We start from the raw sequence: 15,697 nt of genomic DNA on the forward strand, positions 1-15,697 counted from the left end.
GGCAGCAGACAGCTGTCAGACTCCAGCGGTGCATCCCAAGTAACCTCCATGTCAGCCAGGAGGACAACAGGAGTGGCAGAGCTGTCTGGCTGAGGCTGCAATCAGATGCTCTGAGAATGAATCACTTCCCTGTACCACAGCATGTTGTGGATTTCTTTACATCACTCTAAACTCTGACCAGACAATGCCAATTGAAATATGTTAAAGCTTATAATTGTACCGTCAAATATACTCTTATACCGTCAGCGCCTATACCGTAAGCAACAAGAGACATGAGAGACATAGTGTTTTCCCAGAAGTTTGGTTTGGGTATAAAACTCGTAAATTCAGATAAGCAAAAAAAGAGTGCTGGGTCACCACGCAAAATGATGAACCTTACAAAATGTTTCTATATTAACTGTAATTTCCACTGTATCAGGGACAGAGTACACAGACGTTTCAGCTTTGTAGCCTTCTTCAGCGTACACATATTAGAGAGAGAGAGAGAGAGAGAGAGAGAGAGAGAGAGAGAGAGAGAGAGAGAGAGAGAGAGAGAGAGAGAGAGAGAGAGAGAGAGAGAGAGAGAGAGAAAGAAAGAAAGAGAGGCTGGGATAGAGAGAAGCTGAGAGAGAGTTATGGGATAGAGCAGAGGAGCAAATCTCCCTGGGCTTTCTCACTCTGGAGCCCAGCCATTCATTCCCATCACTGGGGGAAGTGTGTGTGGACCCAGTAAGGGTCTGCAAAGTGAGTGATGAGATGCCTCGCTCAGAGAATACTCCTGTTATATTTCACTATAGGCTGATAAAGATACAACAAATGCAGCATTCTTATAATCTGAAGTGGCAAGGCTCTGAGAAGCTAGCTGGGTTTAAAATGTGAGGCTCCTCGGTTAGGGACTGAAGTGTGAATGAGTTGGTTATGTGGTATAGGTTATGGTTTAAAGTCATTCATATTACCTTAACTTAAGGTCAATACACAGACTCCAGCATTGTAGGGTATAGCTCCATTTAGCCCCATGGTTATTAGCTGTAGGTCAATCAATGCAGAGACACATCTTTGTATGTATGGTATAGCTTAAGTCAATATGTATGGGCAGGAGACAAGGGCAGGTTGTGGACAGATTTGTAACTACTGTACAGCTCATTGTAGTGCAGAGAGGATGATGATGAATGGTGAAATGCCTCTGTTGATAGGTAATGGTCAGTCAGCACAAAGACCACACATCAATACCGGCATGGAGATGTATCATTGTTGAGGTTTATTGATAGTAGTGCAAGAACCAGTAGTCAATCTCATGTCATTGTGGTGTGTGTGATTGTGATTGAGTGAGTGAGTGAGTGAGTGAGTGAGTGAGTGAGTGAGTGAGTGAGTGAGTGAGTGAGTGAGTGTCTGTGTGTGTCTGTGTGTGTGTCTGTGTGTGTCTGTGTGTGTGCAATCCCCGGATGCTGTTCTGGCAATAAAGGAATACACTCCATCCTCAAAACTCTCAGTGTGGTTACCTCAAACCCTCAGATTCGGGCTGTAGTTTCTCATCTTCCAACACACTGGCTGGGTCCCACATGGAACCATATTACTGGTAAGACTTCATTTGGATAGTTCATCTGTAGATGTGCTACAAACTATATTAAGACTATCAGTAACACGTTGACTGCATGTCTGTTGACTTTCAACAACAAAGTGTGTGTAGTCAATCTACTGATGTTCAACAAACTGTAGACGATCAGCAGCGTTTCAACAGCATTTCAACAACATGTCTTTAGCCTTTCAGTGGCATCTCAACAGTATATCTCATCATGTTTGACAAGGTAGTCAATAGTCCATCTATAGATCCTCAACAAATCATCTGTAGACTATTAGCAGCATTTCAACATCATATGCAGTTGAAGTCGGAAGTTAACATACACTTATGTTGGAGTCATTAAAACTAGTTTTTCAACCACTCCGCAAATGTCTTGGCAAGTCGGTTAGGACATCTACTTTGTGCATGACACAAGTCATTGTTCTAACAATTGTTTACAGGCAGATTATTTCACTTATAATTCACTATCACAATTCCAGTTGGTCAGAAGTTTACATACACTAAGTTGACTGTGCCTTTATACAGCTTGGATAATTCCTGAAAATTATGTCATGGCTTTAGAAGCTTCTGGTAGGCTAATTGACATAATTTGAGTTCATTGGAGGTGTACCTGTGGATGTATTTCAAGGCCTACCTTCAAACTCAGTGCCTCTTTGCTTGATATCATGGGGAAATCAAAATAAATCATCCAAGACCTCAGAAAAAAAATTGTAGACCTCCACAAGTCTGGTTCATCCTTGGGATCAATTTCCAAATGCCTGAAGGTACCACGTTCATCTGTACAAACAATAGTACACAAGTATAAACACCATGGGACCACGCAGCCATCACACCGCTCAGGAAGGAGACGCGTTCTGTCTACTAGAGATGAACGTACTTTGGTGCGAAAGTGCAAATCAATCCCAGAACAACAGCAAAGGACCTTGTGAAGATGCTGGAGGATACAGGTACAAAAGTATCTATTATGTCCACAGTAAAACAAGTCATATATCGACATAACCTGAAAGGCTGCTCAGCAAGGAAGAAGCCACTTGTTCATAACTGCCATAAAAAAAGCCAGACTACGGTTTGTCACCGCACATGGGGACAAAGATCGTACTTTTTGGAGAAATGTCCTCTGGTCTGATGAAACAAAAATAGAACTGTTTGGCCGTAATGACCATCGTTATGTTTAGAGGAAAAAGGGGGAGGCTGTGATTAAATAAATAAAAGCTGAAATAAATCATTCTCTCTGCTATTATTCTGACATTTCACATTCTTAAAATAAAGTGGTGATCCTAACTGACCTAAGACAGGGAATTCTTACTCGGATTAAATGTCAGGAATTAAATGTCAGGAGTTTAAATGTATTTGGCTACGGTGTATGTAAACTTCAAACTTAAATTGTAGGTATGAAAACATCCCAAGGGAGCTCCATCAGTTTCCACTTGAGACTTCAGTCTCCCCTGTACTCTTTGTAGAATGTATCTACCTTGCCCTGCACTTTTGACAAGGGGTGGAAGACCATCCATCATCCATGTTAATTTAGCATACGGTACCTTTTTGGATGTGCAGTGGCAGCTGCAGGTGAGAGAGACAGGAACAGAATATAAATTGTCAGAGAGAGAGAGAGAGAGTGAGAGAAAGGCAGGAAGAAACAGACAGAGAGAGCGAGAGAGAGAGAGAGAGAGAGAGAGAGAGAGAGAGAGAGAGAGAGAGAGAGAGAGAGAGAGAGAGAGAGAGAGAGAGAGAGAGAGAGAGAGAGAGAGAGAGAGAGAGAGAGAGAGAGAGAGAGAGAGAGAGAGAGAGAGAGAGAGAGAGAGACTTGTGGTAGAGTAGAAGACGGAGAGGGAAGTGGAGTGGTAACACATTGCCTGGCAGGTCCTGCCACAGAGACCAGCACCTGGTAAGAAGACAGCCTTACTGGAAGCTGACAGACAGGTCTTAGTCCATTACTTTAACAACGAGAGGTCCCCCATCCCCCAACGTCCCCCATTGGATATCTCTGCGTCCAGTATGGAGGAAGTTAGACGTAGTTTCGCCATCCAATGCTAGCTTGAAGTCAGCTTGACTTGAAGACTTGAAGTCAGCTTGCAGCTTGCTAATTTCCCCCCAACATCTGACACCCCCTAACTTCGGGCGCTCTCCAGTGGTTGGAGGACTAAAGCACCTATCAGTAATATGTCAATAGTATATCTGTAACCTGTCAGTAATATGTCAATAGTATATCTGTAACCTTTCAGTAATATGTCAACAGTATATCTGTATCCTGACAGTAATATGTCAACAGTATATCTGTAACCTTTCAGTAATATGTCAATAGTATATCTGTATCCTGTCAGTAATATGTCAACAGTATATCTATATCCTGTCAGTAATATGTCAACAGTATATCTATATCCTGTCAGTAATATGTCAACAGTATATCTGTAACCTTTCAGTAATATGTCAATAGTATATCTGTAACCTTTCAGTAATATGTCAATAGTATATCTGTAACCTTTCAGTAATATGTCAATAGTATATCTGTAACCTTTCAGTAATATGTCAATAGTATATCTGTAACCTTTCAGTAATATGTCAATAGTATATCTGTAACCTTTCAGTAATATGTCAATAGTATATCTGTAACCTTTCAGTAATATGTCAATAGTATATCTGTAACCTGTCAGTAATATGTCAATAGTATATCTGTATCCTGACAGTAATATGTCAACAGTATATCTATATCCTGTCAGTAATATGTCAACAGTATATCTGTAACCTTTCAGTAATATGTCAATAGTATATCTGTAACCTTTCAGTAATATGTCAATAGTATATCTGTAACCTGTCAGTAATATGTCAATAGTATATCTGTAGCCTGTCAGTAATATGTCAACAGTATATCTGTATCCTGACAGTAATATGTCAATAGTATATCCGTAACCTGTCAGTAATATGTCATCAGTATATCTGTTACCTGTCAGTAATATGTCAATAGGGAGAAAGAGAGAGAGTGGTTAGAGCGTTGGACTAGTAACCGGAAGGTTGCGAGTTCAAACCCCGGAGCTGACAAGGTACAAATCTGTCGTTCTGCCCCTGAACAGGCAGTTAACCCACTGTTCCTAGGCCGTCATTGAAAATAAGGATTTGTTCTTAACTGATCTTGCCTAGTAAAATAAAGGTAAAAAAAATATATATATATAAAAATAGTATATCTGTAACCTGTCAGTAATATGTCAACAGCATATCTGTAGCCTGTCAACAGTATATCTGTAGCCTGTCAGTAATATGTCAATAGTATATCTGCAACCTTTCAGTCAATTGTATATCTGTAGCCTGTCAGTAATATGTCAATAGTATATCTGTAACCTTTCAGTAATATGTCAATAGTATATCTGTAACCTGTCAATATTATATCTGTAACCTTTCAGTAATATGTTAATAGTATATATGTAGCCTGTCAGTAATATGTCAACAGTATATCTGTAGCCTGTCAGTAATATGTTAAAAGTATATCTGTAGTCTTTCAGTAATATGTCAACAGTATATCTGTAATATGTCAACAGTATATCTGTAGCCTGTCAGTAATATGTCAACAGTATATCTGTAGCCTGTCAGTAATATGTCAACAGTATATCTGTAGCCTGTCAGTAATATGTCAAAAGTATATCTGTAGTCTTTCAGTAATATGTCCACAGTATATCTGTAACCTTTCAGTAATATGTCAATAATATATATGTAACCTGTCAATAGTATATCTGTAACCTGTCAGTAATATGTCAATAGTATATCTGTAGCCTGTCAGTAATATGTCAATAGTATATCTGTAACCTTTCAGTAATATGTCAACAGTATATCTGTATCCTGACAGTAATATGTCAATAGTATATCTGTAGCCTGTCAGTAATATGTCAACAGTATATCTGTATCCTGTCAGTAATATGTCAATAGTATATCTGTATCCTGTCAGTAATATGTCAATAGTATATCCGTAACCTGTCAGTAATATGTCAACAGTATATCTGTATCCTGACAGTAATATGTCAATAGTATATCCGTAACCTGTCAGTAATATGTCATCAGTATATCTGTTACCTGTCAGTAATATGTCAATAGGGAGAAAGAGAGAGAGAGGGTAGCCTAGTGGTTAGAGCGTTGGACTAGTAACCGGAAGGTTGCAAGTTCAAACCCCCGAGCTGACAAGGTACAAATCTGTCGTTCTGCCCCTGAACAGGCAGTTAACCCACTGTTCCTAGGCCGTCATTGAAAATAAGAATTTGTTCTTAACTGATCGTGCCTCGTAAAATAAAGGTAAAATTATTATTATTATTTTTTAAATAGTATATCTGTAACCTGTCAGTAATATGTCAATAATATATATGTAGCCTGACAGTAATATGTCAACAGTATATCTGTAGCCTGTCAGTAATATGTCAAAAGTATATCTGCAACCTTTCAGTAATATGTCAATTGTATATCTGTAGCCTGTCAATAGTATATCTGTAACCTTTCAGTAATATGTCAATTGTATATCTGTAGCCTGTCAGTAATATGTCAATTGTATATCTGTAGCCTGCCAGTAATATGTCAACAGTATATCTGTAACCTGTCAGTAAAATGTCAATAGTATATCTGTATCCTGTCAGCAATATGTCAATAGTATATCTGTAACCTGTCAGTAATATGTCAATAGTATATCTGTAGCCTGTCAGTAATATGTCAATAGTATATCTGTAGCCTGTCAGTAATATGTCAATTGTATATCTGTAGCCTGTCAGTAATATGTCAATAGTATAGCTGTAGCCTGTCAGTAATATGTCAATAGTATATCTGTAGCCTGTCAGTAATATGTCAATTGTATAATGTCAATTGTATATCTGTAGCCTGTCAGTAATATGTCAACAGTATATTTATATCTCCTCGCTTATTATAATAATTTTTTTTACCAACTTACACTCAAAAGGCACCAAATCTACAAGCACGTATGTAGGTATGAAAACCAGCCCAAGGGAGCTCCATCAGTTTCCCCTTGAGACTTCAGTCGCCCCTGTTCTCTTTGTAGAATATCTACCTTGTCCTGCACTTTTGACAAGGGGTGGAAGACCATTCATCATTCATGTTAATTAAGCATACGGTACCTTTTTGGCTGAGCAGTGGCAGCTGCCGGGGAGAGAGACAGGAACAGGATATAAATTGTCAGAGAGGGAGAGAGGGAGCCTGTGGTGGAGTGGAAGAAGGGGAGGGAAGTGGAGTGGTAACACAGTGCCTGGAAGATCCTGCCACAGACCCCAGCCCCTGGTAATATGACAGGGAGCCCCCACCTAACTCACTGGAAGCTGACAGACTGGTCTTAGTCCATTACTTTAACAACGAGACAGAGAAAGAGAGAGAGAAAGAGAGAGACCTCTTTCCATCTCCCTTCAATTCCCCATGGGATATCTCTGCATACAGTATGAAGGAAGTTAGAGGTAGATTCACCATCAAATCAAATGGTATTTGTCACATGTGCCAAATACAACAGGTACAAATAGAAGACCTTACAGTGAAATGCTTACTTACAAGCCCTTGACCAACAATGCAGTTTTAAGAAAATTACCTAAAAATAAGAAATACAAGTAACAAATTACTAAAGACCAGCAGTCAAATAACAATAGTGAGGCTGTATACAGGGGGTACCGGTACAGAGTCAATGTGCAGGGGAATCAGTTAGTCGAGGTAATACTTTGCTCCGTTCCTCTTTCCCTCAATCCTGACTAGTCTCCCAGTCCCTGCCGCTAAAAAACATCCCCACAGAATGATGCTGCTACCACCATGCTTCCCCGTGGGGATGGTGCCAGGTTATTTGGCATTCAGGCCAAAAATTTCAATCTTGGTTTGATCAGAACAGAGAATCTTCTTTCTCATGGTCTTAGAGTCCTTTACATGCCTTTTGGCAAACTCCAAATGGGCTTTCATGTGCCTTTTACTGAGGAGTGGTGTCGTGTCTTTACTAACATTAACTGAAGACTGATAGTTTTTAATAAAAGATTCTCTGTAATTAGTTATTACGCGATCAACTGATTAATCACGTAACTAATTAACTAGGAAGTCGGGGCAACAAGGAAAAATATTCAGATTACAAAGTTATCATTTCCTAAAATAACTTTTCAGATATTTTATCTGATCAATTAGTCTTCGAATTAATGAATTATTTACTTTACCTCAAGTTAGTCTCATTCCAAACGTTGTAAATTGTTGGTTATCTGCACAAACCCAGTCTTCGCTATGAGTCATCCATACATCAATTGTCTTAAATCATGTATTTATTACTAACTAAGTAATTCACAGAAATGCATAAACAAACAAACAAGGTAAATGTGGTTACATAAAATGATAGGAGAATGTGCCCTAGTGGGCTAAATCGGCATGGCGGCTTGTTCGACAAAATGGGAAGTGGGAGTCGACTAAGAAGTCACTACAGAGTGATAATTGAAATGCTAATCCTTTGCACATGAACGCTCACTCATTCGGGAACAATTGCCATATTTACGCTCAGTGTGTCATCTTGATCGCTGGTGAAAAGTTCATTTATTTTGTAGAATTGTCCGTCTCTCTCCCTCTCTCTCTCGGTTGTGGTTAGAGGGGATGGTTCAGAGTGATAGAATGAATGTTTTGGCGGTTGTTGTTCTTCGCGTTCAATGATACTGTCACGCCCTGGTCGAAGTATAGTATGTTTGTCTTCATTTATTTGGTCAGGCCAGGGTGTGACATGGGGTTTTGTGGTGATTTAATGGCACCTGGGTCAGCGCTCCATACTCGTCCTGAGGTGCGTGTTCGTCGGCTGGTGAAAATTGTGCCAGCCTCACGCACTAGGCCTCCTGTGTACCTACCTAGCCTTGCACGTCCTGTGCCAGTCCTGCTCTCAGGCTCTCCAGTACGCCTTCACGGTCCGGTCCATCCTGTGCCACCTCCACACACCAGTCCTCCGATGGCAGCTCCCCGCACCAGGCTTCCTGTGCGTGTCCTCGGCCCAGTACCACCAGTGCCAGCACCACGCACCAGGCCTTCAGTGCGCCACGCCTGTCTAGCGTTATCAGAGCCTTCCTCCTCTCCAGCGCTGCCGGAGTCTCCCGCCTGTTCAGCGCAGCCAGAGCCTTCCTCCTCTACAGCGCTGCCGGAGCCTCCCGCCTGTTCAGCGCAGCCAGAGCCTTCGTCCTCTACAGCGCTGCTGGAGGCTCCTGCCTGTTCAGCGCAGCCAGAGCTGCCAGCCTGCATGGAGCAGCCTGAGCTGTCAGTCTGCATGGAGCAGCCTGAGCTGTCAGTCTGCATGGAGCAGCCAGAGCTGTTAGTCTGCATGGAGCAGCCAGAGCTGTCAGTCTGCATGGAGCAGCCAGAGATGCCAGTCTGCATGGAGCAGCCAGAGATGCCAGTTTGCATGGAGCAGCCAGAGCTGCCAGTCTGCATAGAGCTGCCAGTCTGCATAGAGCAGCCAGAGCTGCCAGTCTGCATAGAGCTGCCAGTCTGCATAGAGCAGCCAGAGCTGCCAGTCTGCATGGAGCTGCCAGTCTACATAGAGCAGCCAGAGCTGCCAGTCTGCATGGACCTGCCAGTCTGCATGGAGCAGCCAGAGCAGCTAGATCCGCCAGTCAGCCAGGATCCGCCAGTCAGCCAGGATCCGCCAGTCAGCCATGATCTTCCAGATCCGCCAGTCAGCCAAACTCTACCAGATCTGCCAGTCAGCCAGACTCTTCCAGATGGCCAGTCAGCCAGACTCTTCCAGATCCGCCAGCCAGCCAGGATTTGCCGGATCCAACTACCTGCCTGAGCTTCCTCTCAGTGCTGGGCTTCCTCTCAGTGCTGGGCTTCCTCTCAGTGCTGAGCTTCCCCTCAGTGCTGAGCTTCCCCTCAGTCCCGAGCTACCCCTCAGTCCCGAGCTGCCTCAGTCCCGAGCTGCCCCTCAGTCCCGAGCTGCCCCTCAGTCCCGAGCTGCCCCTCAGTCCAGTGGGGTTCTGGGTGAGCACTACTAGGCCAGCTGACTATCCTAGGACGCGAGGGGGAGGAACTAAGACATTGATGGAGTGGGGTCCACGTCCCGAGCCAGAGCCGCCACCATGGACAGACGCACACCCGGACCCTCCCTATTGTTTTGAGGTGCGTCCGGGGGTCCACACCTTGGGGGGGGTTCTGTCACGCCCTAGTCGAAGTATAGTATGTTTGTCTTCATTTATTTGGTCAGGCCAGGGTTTGACATGGGGTTTTGTGGTGCGTTTTTGTCTTGGGGTTTTGTGGGGTGTCTAGCATAGTCTATGGCTGCCTGAGGCGGTTCTCAATCAGAGTCAGGTGATTATCGTTGTCTCTGATTGGGAACCATATTTAGGCAGCTATATTCTTTGAGTATTTCGTGGGTGATTGTTCCTGTCTCTGTGTTAGTTGTCACCAGATAGGCTGTATAGGTTTTCACATTCCGTTTGTTGTTTTTGTATTGTTCGTGTTTTTTCGTCGATTAAAGATGTATCGAACTAACCACGCTGCATTTTGGTCCGACTCTCCTTCGACGGAAGAAAACCGTAACAGATACCAAATCCTAGCTGCAGACTAGTAATTAATATCAAAGACGTGTTCTTATTCTGTTGGTATCGATAGTCTAAGAGTTTAACCACGTGGTATGGTTAAAAGATTCAGCAATGGTCTAAAACCTTTGTCCTCCTAATGGAGAAAAACATGGTCTGCAACCTTTAGCCATCTCGCAATTGAGGTAAGCTCGGTCTGCTGATAATTTCTCAAAGTTGGGTTTTATTCGGAATGGCAGAAAAGGCGCTGTCCCAGGAGGCCTGACCCTAACTGGGCTCAGGGCGGTCCTCTGATTTAGTTCAAATCAAAAGGGAATTGTATTTTTCTTCATTAAACAGTGCAAAATCATATTACACAATTATACAAACAGTATCATACTCACTTATTCCTCTTATAGAACAATTAGATGTAAAACTTCATATCTGAGGCTATTATATAAACAGCATTATGGTAATGTTGCCACACCGTCTCCCATGAGCTTCCCCAAGTTGTAACAAACGGACCAGTTCGTAGCTGGATTCTTCATCGATCTTTTATACTTTCTCCGGAACATGAAATTTGTTCGTACCTCAAGTTCTGTGAGGTGGAAGGATTTCCTTTGTTCTCCATGAAAATCTACTCTCTCTATACTGTGTTTCCATGAGGAGATTCTCAGGAATTTACGATGTCTCTCTGACCACAGCAACCTAGTTGAAGGAGAAAAGGGGAAGGCAGGGAGAGGGGGATGGGCTTGCTATACCCAAAGAGGCCAACGTAATGACAGTGGCTTCTATCGGGCCACTCTACCATAAAGGCGTGAATGGTGGAGTGCTGCAGACATGGTTGTCCTTCTGGAAGGTTCCACCATCTCGACAGACGAACTCTGGAGCTCTGTCTTGGTCACCTCCCTGAGTAAGGCCCTTCTCCCCCGATTGCTCAGTTTGGCCGGATGGCCAGCTCTAGAAAGAGTCTTGGTGGTTCCAAACTTCTTCTATTTAAGAATGATGGAGACCGCGATGTTCTTGGGGAACATCAATGCTGCAGCATTTTTTTTGTACCCTTCCACAGATCTGTGTCTCGACACAATCCTCTCTCGGAGACCTATGGAGAATTCCTACAACCTCATGGCTTGGTTTTTGGTCTAACATGCACTGTCAACTGTGGAACCTTATATAGACAGGTGTGTGCCTTTCAAAGTCATGTACAATCAATTGAATTTACCCCAGGTGGACTCCATTCAAGTTTTAGAAACATCTCATGGATGATCAATGGAAGCACGATGCACCTGAGCTCAATTTCAAGTCACAAAGCAAACAGAACAGTTATGTAAATAATGTATTTCAGTTTTTTTCGGTATTGTGTGTAGATTGATGAGGGGGAAAAAAATATTCAATCCATTTTAGAATATGGCTGTAGCGTAACAAAATCTGGAAAAAAGGAAGGGGTTTTAATACTCTCCAAAGGCACTGCACATACCACGGAAATAGCTGAATGTTGTCAACTTTACCATATCAAAATTGGAGTCGTCTGACTATGAACCATTAACTCTTTGACACCTAGCACTGTTGGCTATGCGTCATCTTATAACAGACACCGAGAGGCAGTATTTAAACTATCTGCCGCCATTGTCGCAACCCTATCACCAGCCTGTTCAACCTCTCTTTCATATCGTCTGAGATCCCCAAGGATTGAAAGCTGCCGCAGTCATCCCCCTCTTCAAAGGAGGAGACACCCTGGACCCAAACTGCTATAGACCTATATCCATCCTGCCCTGCCTATCTAAGGTCTTCGAAAGCCAAGTCAACAAACAGGTCACTGACCATCTCGAATCCCACCGTACCTTCTCCGCTGTGCAATCTGGTTTCCGAGCCGGTCACGGGTGCACCTCAGCCACACTCAAGGTACTAAATGATATCATAACCGCCATCGATAAAAGACAGTACTGTGCAGCCGTCTTCATCGACCTCGCCAAGGCTTTCGACTCTGTCAATCACCAAATTCTTATCGGCAGACTCAACAGCCTCGGTTTTTCGGATGACTGCCTTGCCTGGTTCACCAATTACTTTGCAGACAGAGTTCAGTGTGTCAAATCAGAGGGCATGCTGTCCGGTCCTCTGGCAGTCTCTATGGGGGTGCCACAGGGTTCAATTCTCGGGCCGACTCTTTTCTCTGTATATATCAATGATGTTGCTCTTGCTGCGGGCGATTCCCTGATCCACCTCTACGCAGACGACAATTCTATATACTTTCGGCCCGTCATTGGACACTGTGCTATCAAACCTCCAAACGAGCTTCAATGCCATACAGCACTCCTTCCGTGGCCTCCAACTGCTCTTAAACGCGAGTAAAACCAAATGCATGCTTTTCAACCGATCGCTGCCTGCACCTGCATGCCCGACTAGCATCACCACCCTGGATGGTTCCAACCTTGAATATGTGGACATCTATAAGTACCTAGGTGTCTGGCTAGACTGCAAACTCTCCTTCCAGACTCACATCAAACATCTCCAATCAAAAATCAAATCCAGAGTCGGCTTTCTATTCCGCAACAAAGCCTCCTTCACTCACGCTGCCAAGCTTACCTAGTAAAACTGACTATCCTGATCCTCGACTTGGGCGATGTCATCTACAAAATGGCTTCCAACACTCTACTCAGCAAACTGGATGCAGTCTATCACAGTGCCATCCGTTTTGTCACTAAAGCACCTTATACCACCCACCACTGCGACTTGTATGCTCTATCGGCTGGCCCTCACTACATATCGCCAGACCCACTGGCTCCAGGTCATTTACAAGTCCATGCTAGGTAAAGCTCCGCCTTATCTCAGTTCACTGGTCACGATGGCAACACCCATCCGTAGCACGCGCTCCAGCAGGTGTATCTCACTGATCATCCCTAAAGCCAACACCTCATTTGGCCGCCTTTCGTTCCAGTACTCTGCTGCCTGTGACTGGAACGGAAAAATCGCTGAAGTTGGAGACTTTTATCTCCCTCACCAACTTCAAACAAGCTATCCGAGCAGCTAACCGATCGCTGCAGCTGTACATAGTCTGAATAGGTAAATAGCTCACCCTTATTCACCTGCCTCATTCCCATACTGTTTTTATACTGTTTTTATTTATTTACTTTTCTGCTCTTTGCACACCAATATCACCAATATCTCTACCTGTACATGCCCATCTGATCATTTATCACTCCAGTGTTAATCTGCAAAATTGTATTATTCGCCTACCTCCTCATGCCTTTTGCACACATTGTATATAGATTGCCCATTTTTTTCTACTGTGTTATTGACTAGTTAATTGTTTACTCCATGTGTAACTCTGTGTTGTCTGTTCACACTGCATGCTTTATCTTGGCCAGGTCGCAGGCAAATGAGAACTTGTTCTCAACTAGCCTACCTGGTTAAATAAAGGTGAAATAAATAAAAATAAAATAAACATGTTGCAATGTATGGATAAATATTAAACTAATTGGGACACTGATTTTCTTTACAGATAGCATCAAACAAAAAACGTGGGTACATTTTCAGTTTATTGTGAAACCTGTCATCTTCCCCTTTCAATGCCTTTGAATTGTAAATATTTATACATATTCAGATGGAGTTGTCTTTCTAAAATGTGTATAGTATGATAAGTTATTTAGCTACATGTATTTCCCACCACAGCATGGATAAAGTCAAGAGCAAGTAGTGGAGTGAGGTGGACATGTTCCACGCCATGGAGGACTAAGGGGCAGGGATGGCTATCCACTGGGCTGCAAATGTTAGTGATTGTTTTTAGGAGATTATCACATGTATGTGAATTTCATCTGCTAATTACAATTTTATTTTCTTATTTAAAAAAATAATAATTCACCTTTATTTAACCAGGTAGGCAAGTTGAGAACAAGTTCTCATTTACAATTGCGACCTGGCCAAAATAAAGCAAAGCAGTTCGACAGATATAACGACACAGAGTTACACATGGAGTAAAACAAACATACAGTCAATAATACAGTATAAACAAGTCTATATACAATATGAGCAAATGAGGTGAGAAGGGAGGTAAAGGCAAAAAGGCCATGGTGGCAAAGTTAATACAATATAGCAAGTAAAACACTGGAATGGTAGTTTTGCAATGGAAGAATGTGCAAAGTAGAAATAAAAATAATGGGGTGCAAAGGAGCAAAACAAATAAATTAATTAAATACAGTATGGAAAGAGGTAGTTGTTTGGCCTAAATTATAGGTGGGCTATGTACAGGTGCAGTAATCTGTAAGATGCTCTGACAGTTGGTGCTTAAAGCTAGTGAGGGAGATAAGTGTTTCCAGTTTCAGAGATTTTTGTAGTTCGTTCCAGTCATTGACAGCAGAGAACTGGAAGGAGAGGCGGCCAAAGAAATAATTGGTTTTGGGGGTGACTAGAGAGATATACCTGCTGGAGCGTGTGCTACAGGTGGGAGATGCTATGGTGACCAGCGAGCTGAGATAAGGGGGGACTTTACCTAGCAGGGTCTTGTAGATGACATGGAGCCAGTGGGTTTGGCGATGAGTATGAAGCGAGGGCCAGCCAACGAGAGCGTACAGGTCGCAATGGTGGGTAGTATATGGGGCTTTGGTGACAAAACGGATTGCACTGTGATAGACTGCATCCAATTTGTTGAGTAGGGTATTGGAGGCTATTTTGTAAATGACATCGCCAAAGTCGAGGATTGGTAGGATGGTCAGTTTTACAAGGGTATGTTTGGCAGCATGAGTGAAGGATGCTTTGTTGCGAAATAGGAAGCCAGTTTACAGTCTAACCAGACACCTAAGTATTTGTAGTTGTCCACGTATTCTAAGTCAGAGCCGTCCAGAGTAGTGATGTTGGACAGGCGGGTAGGTGCAGGTAGCGATCGGTTGAAGAGCATGCATTCAGTTTTACTTGTATTTAAGAGCCATTGGAGGCCACGGAAGGAGAGTTGTATGGCATTGAAGCTGGCCTGGAGAGTTGTTGACACAGTGTCCAAAGAAGGGTCAGAAGTATACAGAATGGTGTCGTCTGCGTAGAGGTGGATCAGAGACTCACCAGCAGCAAGAGCGACCTCATTGATGTATACAGAGAAGAGAGTCCGTCCAAGAATTGAACCCTGTGGCACCCCCATAGAGACTGCCAGACATCCGGACAGCAGACCCTCCGATTTGACACACTGAATTCTATCAGAGAAGTAGTTGGTGAACCATGCGAGGCAATCATTTGAGAAACCAAGGCTGTCGAGTCTGCCGATGAGGATGTGGTGATTGACAGAGTCGAAAGCCTTGGCCAGATCAATGAATACGGCTGCACAGTAATGTTTCTTATTATCTATCAGGGTGCACAATGTATCTCGGCAGACTCTGTGTGGCCAGGTGACAGATGGTTGTCGCAGTGGACCACCCACATTGCTTGCACCAGAGGATGAAAATGGATTCCCCTTCACCAAACATAAGCTGATGAAATATGCCAACAAAATATGCAGGTATTTGGTGTTCTACAGTATGTGTTTACATATGTAGAATGCTGGACTGACGGTTCTCAATACGTGTGGTGTAAATGTGGATGGTGGTGACAAAATAAACATTTTCATCCTCAATTCTATTGTACGTTTCGGCACCCAGGGGAGACAATCCCACCACTGGGGAAGAGG

This window comes from Oncorhynchus keta, chromosome 34 (assembly GCF_023373465.1).
Source record: "Oncorhynchus keta strain PuntledgeMale-10-30-2019 chromosome 34, Oket_V2, whole genome shotgun sequence".
NCBI classification, from domain to species: Eukaryota; Metazoa; Chordata; class Actinopteri; order Salmoniformes; family Salmonidae; genus Oncorhynchus; species Oncorhynchus keta.